The sequence below is a fragment of the Choloepus didactylus genome, chromosome X (genome assembly GCF_015220235.1).
Source record: "Choloepus didactylus isolate mChoDid1 chromosome X, mChoDid1.pri, whole genome shotgun sequence".
In the NCBI taxonomy this organism is placed as follows: Eukaryota; Metazoa; Chordata; class Mammalia; order Pilosa; family Megalonychidae; genus Choloepus; species Choloepus didactylus.
In genome coordinates this window covers 137433889-137447330 of record NC_051334.1, presented here as the reverse complement: position 1 = coordinate 137447330, position 13442 = coordinate 137433889, and the positions used below count along the sequence as shown (strand labels likewise).

General features: G+C 39.2%; 1 long non-coding RNA gene across 1 annotated transcript in view; it reads right to left on the bottom strand.

The window, feature by feature from the left end:
* Nucleotides 1-7339, bottom strand: part of LOC119522765 — a 159122-nt gene extending 151783 nt beyond the window's left edge. Inside the window, exon 1 of the long non-coding RNA XR_005214516.1 lies at nt 7300-7339. This is a non-coding gene — a long non-coding RNA (uncharacterized LOC119522765). The remainder of the gene's footprint in view (nt 1-7299) is intronic.
* Nucleotides 7340-13442: the final 6103 nt, after the last annotated feature.

Below are 13442 nucleotides of genomic sequence, written 5' to 3'. Positions count from 1 at the left end.
CAACTGCCCAGAAACACGCCCCACATACAGGGCAGGCAACAACAACTACACACACAAGCTTGGTACACCAACTGGGCCCCACAAGACTCACTCCCCCACTCACCAAAAAGGCTAAGCAGGGGAGAATTGGCTTGTGGAGAACAGGTGGCTCGTGGACGCCACCCGCTGGTTAGTTAGAGAAAGTGTACTCCACGAAGCTGTAGATCTGATAAATTAGAGATAAGGACTTCAATAGGTCTACAAACCCTAAAAGAACCCTATCAAGTTCAGCAAATGCCACGAGGCCAAAAACAACAGAAAATTATAAAGCATATGAAAAAACCAGACGATATGGATAACCCAAGCCCAAGCACCCAAATCAAAAGACCAGAAGAGACACAGCACCTAGAGCAGCTACTCAAAGAACTAAAGATGAACAATGAGACCCTAGTACGGGATACAAAGGAAATCAAGAAGACCCTAGAAGAGCATAAAGAAGACATTGCAAGACTAAATAAAAAAATGGATGATCTTATGGAAATTAAAGAAACTGTTGACCAAATTAAAAAGATTCTGGACACTCATAGTACAAGACTAGAGGAAGTTGAACAACGAATCAGTGACCTGGAAGATGACAGAATAGAAAATGAAAGCATAAAAGAAAGAATGGGGAAAAAAACTGAAAAAATTGAAATGGACCTCAGGGATATGATAGATAATATGAAACGTCCGAATATAAGACTCATTGGTGTCCCAGAAGGGGAAGAAAAGGGTAAAGGTCTAGGAAGAGTATTCAAAGAAATTCTTGGGGAAAACTTCCCAAATCTTCTAAACAACATAAATACACAAATCATAAATGCTCAGCGAACTCCAAATAGAATAAACCCAAAAAAACCCACTCCGAGACATATACTGATCACACTGTCAAACATAGAAGAGAAGGAGCAAGTTCTGAAAGCAGCAAGAGAAAAGCAATTCACCACATACAAAGGAAACAGCATAAGACTAAGTAGTGACTACTCAGCAGCCACCATGGAGGCAAGAAGGCAGTGGCACGATATATTTAAAATTCTGAATGAGAGGAATTTCCAGCCAAGAATACTTTATCCAGCAAAGCTCTCCTTCAAATTTGAGGGAGAGCTTAAATTTTTCACAGACAAAGAAATGCTGAGAGAATTTGCTAACAAGAGACCTGCCCTACTGGAGATACTCAAGGGAGCCCTACAGACAGAGAAACAAAGACAGGACAGAGAGACTTGGAGAAAGGTTCAGTACTAAAGAGATTCGGTATGGGTACAATAAAGGATATTAATAGAGAGAGGGAAAAATATGGCAAACATAAACCAAAGGATAAGATGGCCGATTCAAGAAATGCCTTCACGGTTTTAACGTTGAATGTAAATGGATTAAACTCCCCAATTAAAAGATATAGATTCGCAGAATGGATCAAAAAAAATGAACCATCAATATGTTGCATACAAGAGACTCATCTTAGACACAGGGACACAAAGAAACTGAAAGTGAAAGGATGGAAAAAAATATTTCATGCAAGCTACAGCCAAAAGAAAGCAGGTGTAGCAATATTAATCTCAGATAAAATAGACTTCAAATGCAGGGATGTTTTGAGAGACAAAGAAGGCCACTACATACTAATAAAAGGGGCAATTCAGCAAGAAGAAATAACAATCGTAAATGTCTATGCACCCAATCAAGGTGCCACAAAATACATGAGAGAAACACTGGCAAAACTAAAGGAAGCAATTGATGTTTCCACAATAATTGTGGGAGACTTCAACACATCACTCTCTCCTATAGATAGATCAACCAGACAGAAGACCAATAAGGAAATTGAAAACCTAAACAATCTGATAAATGAATTAGATTTAACAGACATCTACAGGACATTACATCCCAAATCACCAGGATACACATACTTTTCTAGTGCTCACGGAACTTTCTCCAGAATAGATCATATGCTGGGACATAAAACAAGCCTCAATAAATTTAAAAAGATTGAAATTATTCAAAGCACATTCTCTGACCACAATGGAATACAATTAGAAGTCAATAACCATCAGAGACTTAGAAAATTCACAAATACCTGGAGGTTAAACAACACACTCCTAAACAATCAGTGGGTTAAAGAAGAAATAGCAAGAGAAATTGCTAAATATATAGAGACGAATGAAAATGAGAACACAACATACCAAAACCTATGGGATGCAGCAAAAGCAGTGCTAAGGGGGAAATTTATAGCACTAAACGCATATATTAAAAAGGAAGAAAGAGCCAAAATCAAAGAACTAATGGATCAACTGAAGAAGCTAGAAAATGAACAGCAAACCAATCCTAAACCAAGTACAAGAAAAGAAATAACAAGGATTAAAGCAGAAATAAATGACATAGAGAACAAAAAAACAATAGAGAGGATAAATATCACCAAAAGTTGGTTCTTTGAGAAGATCAACAAGATTGACAAGCCCCTAGCTAGACTGACAAAATCAAAAGAGAGAAGACCCATATAAACAAAATAATGAATGAAAAAGGTGACATAACTGCAGATCCTGAAGAAATTAAAAAATTATAAGAGGATATTATGAACAACTGTATGGCAACAAACTGGATAATGTAGAAGAAATGGACAATTTCCTGGAAACATATGAACAACCTAGACTGACCAGAGAAGAAATAGAAGACCTCAACCAACCCATCACAAGCAAAGAGATCCAATCAGTCATCAAAAATCTTCCCACAAATAAATGCCCAGGGCCAGATGGCTTCACAGGGGAATTCTACCAAACTTTCCAGAAAGAACTGACACCAATCTTACTCAAACTCTTTCAAAACATTGAAAAAAATGGAACACTACCTAACTCATTTTATGAAGCTAACATCAATCTAATACCAAAACCAGGCAAAGATGCTACAAAAAGGAAAACTACCGGCCAATCTCCCTAATGAATATAGATACAAAAATCCTCAACAAAATACTTGCAAATCGAATCCAAAGACACATTAAAAAAATCATACACCATGACCAAGTGGGGTTCATTCCAGGCATGCAAGGATGGTTCAACATAAGAAAAACAATCAATGTATTACAACACATTAAAAACTCGAAAGGGAAAAATCAATTGATCATCTCAATAGATGCTGAAAAAGCATTTGACAAAATCCAACATCCCTTTTTGATAAAAACACTTCAAAAGGTAGGAATTGAAGGAAACTTCCTCAACATGATAAAGAGCATATATGAAAAACCCACAGCCAGCATAGTACTCAATGGTGAGAGACTGAAAGCCTTCCCTCTAAGATCAGGAACAAGACAAGGATGCCCGCTGTCACCACTGTTATTCAACATTGTGCTGGAAGTGCTAGCCAGGGCAATCCGGCAAGACAAAGAAATAAAAGGCATCCAAATTGGAAAAGAAGAAGTAAAACTGTCATTGTTTGCAGATGATATGATCTTATATCTAGAAAACCCTGAGAAATCAACGATACAGCTACTAGAGCTAATAAACAAATTTAGCAAAGTAGCGGGATACAAGATTAATGCACATAAGTCAGTAATGTTTCTATATGCTAGAAATGAACAAACTGAAGTGACACTCAAGAAAAAGATACCATTTTCAATAGCAACTAAAAAAATCAAGTACCTAGGAATAAACTTAACCAAAGATGTAAAAGACCTATACAAAGAAAACTACATAACTCTACTAAAAGAAATAGAAGGGGACCTTAAAAGATGGAAAAATATTCCATGTTCATGGATAGGAAGGCTAAATGTCATTAAGATGTCAATTCTACCCAAACTCATCTACAGATTCAATGCAATCCCAATCAAAATTCCAACAACCTACTTTGCAGACTTGGAAAAGCTAGTTATCAAATTTATTTGGAAAGGGAAGATGCCTCGAATTGCTAAAGACACTCTAAAAAAGAAAACGAAGTGGGAGGACTTACACTCCCTGACTTTGAAGCTTATTATAAAGCCACAGTTGCCAAAACAGCATGGTACTGGCACAAAGATAGACATATAGATCAATGGAATAGAATTGAGAATTCAGAGATTGACCCTCAGATCTATGGCCGACTGATCTTTGATAAGGCCCCCAAAGTCACCGAACTGAGCCATAATGGTCTTTTCAACAAATGGGGCTGGGAGAGTTAGATATCCATATCCAAAAGAATGAAAGAGGACCCCTACCTCACCCCCTACACAAAAATTAACTCAAAATGGACCAAAGATCTCAATATAAAAGAAAGTACCATAAAACTCCTAGAAGATAATGTAGGAAAACATCTTCAAGACCTTGTATTAGGAGGCCACTTCCTAGACTTTACACCCAAAGCACAAGCAACAAAAGAGAAAATAGATAAATGGGAACTCCTCAAGCTTAGAAGTTTCTGCACCTCAAAGGAATTTCTCAAAAAGGTAAAGAGGCAGCCAACTCAATGGGAAAAAATTTTTGGAAACCATGTATCTGACAAAAGACTGATATCTTGCATATACAAAGAAATCCTACAACTCAATGACAATAGTACAGACAGCCCAATTATAAAATGGGCAAAAGATATGAAAAGACAGTTCTCTGAAGAGGAAATACAAATGGCCAAGAAACACATGAAAAAATGTTCAGCTTCACTAGCTATTAGAGAGATGCAAATTAAGACCACAATGAGATACCATCTAACACCGGTTAGAATGGCTGCCATTAAACAAACAGGAAACTACAAATGCTGGAGGGGATGTGGAGAAATTGGAACTCTTATTCATTGTTGGTGGGACTGTATAATGGTTCAGCCACTCTGGAAGTCAGTCTGGCTGTTCCTTAGAAAACTAGATATAGAGCTACCATTCGATCCAGCAATTGCACTTCTCGGTATATACCCGGAAGATCGGAAAGCAGTGACACGAACAGATATCTGCACGCCAATGTTCATAGCAGCATTATTCACAATTGCCAAGAGATGGAAACAACCCAAATGTCCTTCAACAGATGAGTGGATAAATAAAATGTGGTATATACACACGATGGAATACTACGCGGCAGTAAGAAGGAACGATCTGGTGAAACATATGACAACATGGATGAACCTTGAAGACATAATGCTGAGCGAAATAAGCCAGGCACAAAAAGAGAAATATTATATGCTACCACTGATGTGAACTTTGAAAAATGTAAAACAAATGGTTTATAATGTAGAATGTAGGGGAACTAGCAGTAGAGAGCAATTAAGGAAGGGGGAACAATAATCCAAGAAGAACAGATAAGCTATTTAACGTTCTGGGGATGCCCAGAAATGACTATGGTCTGTTAATTTCTGATGGATGTAGTAGGAACAAGTTCACTGAAATGTTGCTATATTATATAACTTTCTTGGGGTAAAGTAGGAACATGTTGGAAGTTAAGCAGTTATTTTAGGTTAGTTGTCTTTTTCTTACTCCCTTGTTATGGTCTCTTTGAAATGTTCTTTTATTGTATGTTTGTTTTCTTTTTAACTTTTTTTTTCATACAGTTGATTTAAAAAAGAAGGGAAAGTTAAAAAAAAAAAAAAAAGAAAAAAGACAAACAAGGAAAAAAAAAAAAAAAAGATGTAGTGCCCCCTTGAGGAGCCTGTGGAGAATGCAGGGGTATTCGCCTACCCCACCTCCATGGTTGCTAACATGACCACAGACATAGGGGACTGGTGGTTTGATGGGTTGAGCCCTCTACCATAAGTTTTACCCTTGGGAAGACGGTTGCTGCAAAGGAGAGGCTAGGCCTCCCTATATTTGTGCCTAAGAGTCTCCTCCTGAATGCCTCTTTGTTGCTCAGATGTGGCCCTCTCTCTCTGGCTAAGCCAACTTGAAAGGTGAAATCACTGCCCTCCCCCCTACGTGGGACCAGACACCCAGGGGAGTGAATCTCCCTGGCAACGTGGAATATGACTCCCGGAGAGGAATGTAGACCCGGCATCGTGGGATGGAGAACATCTTCTTGACCAAAAGGGGGATGTGAAAGGAAATGAAATAAGCTTCAGTGGCAGAGAGATTCCAAAACGAGCCGAGAGATCACTCTGGTGGGCACTCTTACGCACACTTTAGACAACCTTTTTTAGGTTCTAAAGAATTGGGGTAGCTGGTGGTGGATACCTGAAACTATTAAACTACAACCCAGAACCCATGAATCTCGAAGACAGTTGTATAAAAATGTAGCTTATGAGGGGTGACAATGGGATTGGGAATGCCATAAGGACCAAACTCCACTTTGTCTAGTTTATGGATGGATGTGTAGAAAAGTAGGGGAAGGAAACAAACAGACAAAGGTACCCAGTGTTCTTTTTTACTTCAATTGCTCTTTTTCACTCTAATTATTATTCTTGTTATTTTTGTGTGTGTGCTAATGAAGGTGTCAGGGATTGATTTAGGTGATGAATGTACAACTATGTAATGGTACTGTAAACAATCGAAAGTACAATTTGTTTTGTATGAAAAAAAAAAAAAGCACATCAGTGCAACATATGAAAAAACTGGAATACAGAGTGAAAGATTTATATCAATGTTAAATTTCGTGAACTTGATAACTGCAGGTGAATTGTGACATAAGTGAATGCTCTTGCTCTTAGTGTATATGGAAGTATTAATGTGTTCAAGGAGCCTGAGGTATATAACCTACTCTGAAATATTCAGAGAGAGAAGAGAGAGAGATGGATTGAAAGATAAAAAGATATACGAAATATGGCAAAATGTTAAAATTGGTGGATCTCTGTATGGGGGAGGGGTGTATGTTCGATTTCTCTGTATGAGTTTTGCATTATTTTTGCGACTGTCCCATAAGTTTGAAATGATTGTAAAAGACGTTTAAAGAGAAAAAAAACAACTGAGCACACAGACCGCCCCCAGGCCACCAGGAGCTGGGAGGAGGAATGGGCTTAGGGAAGAAAGAATCCACAGGCCTCCACTCCCCGCCCGCCCCACCACCCCTCACTGTGGCCACAGGGAAAGACTTCCAGACCTACCGAAACGGGAAAGCGAGCCGGACTCGACTTGGAGGCGCTCCCTCCATCTCCCAGAGCACACACCTTGAGCAGCAGTAAAAACCCAGCAACCGCGCTCTCCCGCCCTCGCCGAAACCCGGGATCCCAGCCCCGCGCTCCCCGCGGAGAGCGCGTGGGACGGTAGAGACTCGCAGGGTTGCAGCCACCGCTGCTGAAGGTCGCACGCCAGGAACCGGCGGCCCCCACGCTCGGGAATGCTGAAGGACCAAGGGGCCAGAAAGGCCGCCAGCCCGGCACCGCATCCTCCCGCATCAAGCAAGGCAAGGCGTGGACACCTACCCGTCTGAAACCGCGCGCCGACAGGAAAGGCCCAGCCCACTCTGCTCTGCGCCTGAGACCCGCGCAGACCACAGCGCCCGCGCCTCCGCCCCGCCCCTGTCGTAAAGCGGCGCCCGCGCGTCCAGAGTTGGGCACGAAGTTCCCCGGGCCCCCTCCGGGGAGTGGATGGATTTTGAAAGGACGCCGGGGGTTGGGGGTGGGGGTTGAGGAATCTAGTGTCCGTGGTGTGGGCCCAGACCAGGGAAGAGTGGGCAGCATCCCCGGGAGGCCCTGAAGCCCGAAGGCTGGGAGGAGCGGTGGCCATGGGAAAGCCAGGGAAAATCTCAGCCACTAGCTGGGGAGTGGGGGCCCTGTTGGCAGGAGGGCAAAGGATGACTGAGACCGAGCAATAATATGGAATGCTTACCGCTCGACACTCGCAAAACGAATTACAGGTAGAAGAAACTCAAATAGGGACATTTGCAGATGATGTTGTGCAAGTTTGTACTATCCACAGGCCTGACGTTATTAGAGCCCTATCTGCTCCCTCCCCAGGTGATTGGCGGTTCCTGAGACCTGATATTCCAGAGGGCCCCTACACCTCAGGTTCTTTGTCCCGGGGCCCGGGCCTGTGGCATCGCCTTCCACGGAGTGCTCAAGTGGGGTCCACACCTCCTAGGTGGGTGTGGCAGTGCTGGGCCCGAAGGAGTCACAGCGACTTGCTGGTTTCCCCTGCCTGACCAGAGCCTTCATTTAATTTTTCCTTCCATTTTGAAAAAAGGAATACTCTCTCCTTGCAAAATAATGTTCACATAATAGAGAAATGTGTAGAGAGGAAAACGAAGATGATTGGAAATGCCACCACTCAGAAATGAGGAAATGTTAAATTGAGATATAGCCTTCCAGTACATTGTTCCCTAAGGAGAGAGAGACAGAGAAAGACAAAGAGAAAGATGGCAAACAGCACTCTAAGGAGCTCCGTAAGCCCATTGGCAGCCTGCCTGCTACTTGGTTACTAACCTTAGACTGCAGAGATATTTTTATTTTCACTGACAAATGTAATGTCTGTTATATTTTTTTAAAAAGATAGAAGGGATTTAAAACAAGTAAACAAACAAAAAATCCTTTCCCAAATTCAGAAGTATTTCAAGTCAGAACTGAAATCACCCCTGCCCATATCCACTCCCCACTGTAACCACCCTTAAAAGATTGGTGTGTGCTCGTGCAGTAATTTTTCTCTATATAAAAACCATTTAAATAAAAACTTGTAAAAGAAACACGTGGCCTCTGCAACAACCACAGGGCAGCACAAATGACATGTTGCTGGCCATTAACTACTCAAATATCTTGGCATCATTCCAGGCCCCAGATGAGGATCTTCACAAACCAGTGTCCCACCCCCCCACCCCACCCCCATTCCACTCCAGACTACCTGCTGGTGGGCAATCTCCCAAGAGTCTTGGGCTCAGGCTCTGAATCACGGCCCTTTTTAATTCACCAGTTCCTATGCAGTTTGCACAGATGTTGGGAATTTCCAGGACAGGTGAAGAACAAAGAGGCTCCTCAGGAGCTTTGTCTTCACAGGGCAGTTGTTCTTCTGCATTTCAGGTTAACACGTGAAATATCTGGAAACCTAGCAACATTCAACTGGTGGGGTGGAGAGTGGGGGTTAGGTTAATCATGTGCCACATCCTCCTGTCTTTATAGACTGTGGAAAGTGAAAAGAATTTTGATTCCTCCCCAGGTGGGATTACATGACAAAGCCCCAAACTGGGAACCTTAGCTCCCCCTCTCTGGATTCCTTCTTGTTTTCTTCCTTAACTTCAGGGATAATGGCCATTCAACTATGCAGGAACCAAATCAAAACCTTTTTCTGTCTCCTTTTCCTGAACAGACACAGATTCAGTATATTGAAAATGAGTTCCACAGAGGCTAAATGACTTTACCAAGGTGAACAAAGTGGCACAGAACAGATTCACAGACTCAGGACTCTCATGTTGTAGATTCTTTGGTCTCTCCAAACAGATGACCGATAAGCACATGAAAAGATGTTCATTATCATTAATCATTAGCGAAATGCAAATCAAAGCCACAATGAAATACCACTTTACACCAACTAGGATGGATATAATTATAAAAAGGGGGGAAATAAAAAATGTTGGCAGTGGTGTGGAGAAATTGGAACTGAAAGCTCCTACATATCTGTTGGGAATATAAAATGGTGTAGACACTGTGGAAAATATTTTAACGGTTCCACAAAAAGCTAAACAAAGGGTTACCTTGCAACTCCACTCATAGGTCTATGCCACAAATTATAGAAAATACATGTTCACACAAAAATTTGTACAAAAAGGTTCAGAGCAGCACTCTTTTTTTTTTAAATTCAGTTTTAGTGAGATATATTCACATACCATACAATCATCCATGGTAGCAGTATTCTTAATAGCCAAAAAACTAGAAATAACCCAAATGTTCTTCAACTGATGAACAGATAGACAAAATATGGTATATTGATACCATGTAATATTATTCATCATGAAAAGGAATGAAATAGTGGTACATGCTACAAGGAGTAGGAAACTTGAAAACATTTGACGAAGTTTAAGAAGTTACACACAGAAGGGCATGTATTGTATGATCTATTTATTTGCAATATCAGGAAAAGGTAAATCCACAGGGACAGAAATTACACTAGTGGTTGCCAGGAGCTTGGGAACAAGGGAATGGAGAGTGACTGCTAATGGGTACAAGGTTTCTTTTTGGGGTGATGAAGATGTTCTAAAACTGATTGTGATGAAGATTGCACAATTTTGTGAATATACTAAGAACATTGAATTGCACACTTTAAAATGGTAAATAATATGGTATGGGAATTACATATAAATAATAAAAAAAGTAAACAAGGACATCAATTTTAAATATTTAGATACAAGATTAATGGTGAGTTTTATAATGTGTGTGATTCCAGATGAGAATACTGGAATCCACTGATTAATTTTTACACTTCTAAAAGTGAGCCAATCAGATGTCATGTGCATTCTTTTATGATGCAGTCATACGCAGCATCAACTATGAAATATTCTTGCCAAATGAACTGAACCTGAGTTTAATCAAGTCCATAGATCTAACTATAAGAAATATTGGCTATAAAGGATCCTCTTCAGGTACAAGGATGCAAACAGCGAAATCCAGAATGTGAGCTATTCTACAGGACAAATAATTCAGTCTCCTCAACAAAAAAAAATATGACAAAATAAAAAAGGTTAAGGAACTGTTATATATTAAAAGAGGATTAATATGTTTCAAACAATGCTATGCATAATACTTGTTTGTGTCCTAATAAGAACAAATCAAATTTAACCTTATATTTAGCATACTGGTGGAAACTGGCCATGGAAGTTTTTATGTGATTTTAGGGAAAATTATAATTCTGTGAGATGCAATAATAGTGTTTTGTTTATGTTATTTGTAAAGCCATTATCTGTGAAAGAGTATGATATAGTAGAGTTATGGACTGTATAGCTAATTAGGATTTATGTGTGAAATCACAAGATATATGGAACATATATTAAACTACTCCGGAAAAAAAATACCCCAGCAAGAAAAATGTCCATCAAAAGATGAATGGATAAATAAACAAAATTACAATTGAATACTACTCAGTTTTTAAAAGGAATGACGTTCTGATACATGCCACTACATGGGTGAAGCTTGAAGACATCATGTTTACAGAAATGTCAGACACAATGGGACAGTTATTGTGTGATTTCACTTGTATGAAATAGCCGGAATGTACAGACTCATAAAGAAAGAAAGTAGAGTAGAGGTTACAGAGATGGGGAGGGGGAATGGGGAATTTTTGCATAATGGGTGCAGGGCTTCTGTTAAGGTTGATGGGAAAGTTCAGGTAACAGATGACACTGAGAGGAGCATGACGTTGTGAATGTGATTAATCCCACTGAATGGTATACTTTGGAGTGTCTGAGAAGGGAAAGTTTGTAATGTTTCCACAATTTTTAAAAAAAACAGCAACTAAAGCAACAACAACAATTAAATGTAACCCATGATCCAGGATTAGATCTAATAATGGCAGAGCAGCGGCCCAAAAGAATATTATTGGGGCAAAAGAAAAAAATTAGAATATACTGTTATATCAATGTTAAATTAAATAAAATAGATAGAGAGATAGATGCTGGATTGAAATAGTATGATATGTAAGTAGAGAGAGGATGGGTAGGAAATTAGAAGGGTGGGGGAAAGAGAGAGAGAGGGAGGGAGAAAGAAATTGAAAATGTGGGTAAATATTAAAATTGGTGCAACTGGGTATCTGAGAATGAGTATGTTGGAGTTCTCTGAAAGGGTTTGTATTATTTTTGCATCTCTTCTGTAAGTTTGAAATTATTTCAAAATTAAAAGTTAAAAAATAAAACAGAATGTTGATTGTTGTTGGAGCTAGTTGGTGGATACATCAAATTATTTTTCATATTGTTCTCTTTGCTTTGTTTGAAATGATCCATAATGAAAAGTAAACAACAGCTGCATAGAGAGCTTGCCAACCAAAACTGATAAATACTTTGAGTGTGTTATTGAGAAATAGGGGAGAAAATGTTAAAACTAACAGAGTGGATTATGGTTACATTTATAGACCTGCAATTGGTTGTGTTTGCAAGTAGGATTTAAAAACTGCTAATTTTTAATTTTGTATTTTGCCATACTTTTTTTTTATTTTTCAGATTTTATTGAGATGCATTCAGATACTATATATTCCATGCAACTTATACAATCAGTGTCTCACATTATCATAACCTAGCTGTGCAATCATCATCACACTCAATTTTAGACCATTTTCATTACTCCAAAAAGAAAAATATCATATAGACACAAAAAAGAAAACCCAAAACACCCTATATCCCTTATCCCCCCCATTATTAACCACTAGTATTGGTGTGGTACACCTGTTACTGTCGATGAAAGAATATTAAAGAATTACCGTTAACTGGAGTTCATAGTTTGCAATAGATAATTTTCCCCCATATACCACTTTATTATTAACTGTTTATACAAGTGTCATACATTTGTAGTAGTTCATGCATTAACTTATTTATATCTGTAGTGTTAATTGGTGACATACATGACTCTAAACAACCCCTTTCAACCAAATTCTGCTGCAGTGTGGCACTATTACTTATAATTCCAAAGACGAGCTACCCTCAACTCTATGCATTCCCAAACATTATCATCAACTTCTTTAAAAATTCTATACATATTAAGTAACCACTCCCCCTTCTCTAGCTTCTATCTCTAGGTACCCTATATTCTACTTTTTAAGACTCTGAGTTTTACCTATTCTAGTTAGTTCATATTAGTGAAATTATACAATATCTCTCCTTTTGTGTCTGACTTATTTCACTCAGCATTATGTCCTCAAGGTTCATCCATGTTGTCACGTACTTCAGGACCTCATTCCTTCTTATTGCTGCACAATATACCATCGTATCTATATACCACATTTTTTTATCCACTCATCTGTTGACGGACACTTGTTATTGGCAATTGTGAATAGTCATGCTATGAACGTTGGTGTACAAATGTCTGTTCGTGTCCCTGCTTTCAGATCTTCTGAGTATATACTGAGTAGCGGAATTGCTGGGTCATAGGGCAACTCAACGTTTAGTTTTCTGAGGAACTGTATTTTGCCATACTTTTAAACTTACAAGACAGTTACTAAAATAATACAAACCTCATACGGAGAACTCCAACACACCCCTTTCCCCGCCCAGATACCAAGATGTACCAGTATTGACAATTTGCCACATTTGCAAAATCATCCTATCTATCCGTCTATCTACCAATCTATCTGTCTGTCTGTATATCTATTTATCAATCATTTTTCTGAACACTTGAGAGTAAGTTGTACATCATGCTTCTTGGACAGCTGATACCACCATGCATATTTCCTATGAACAAGGATAGTAACTTACATAACCACCTTAAGCACAGTTATCAAGTTCACAACATTTAATGTTGAAATAAAGCCTACAGCCTATATAACATTTTTTCCATATGACCCAATAATGCCCTTTATTTCTATAACAGGATATAGGCAGTGTTCACTCTAAGTATTCAGGCTTTTTTGAACCTGTTTACAGGCCTGACTGTGGTTG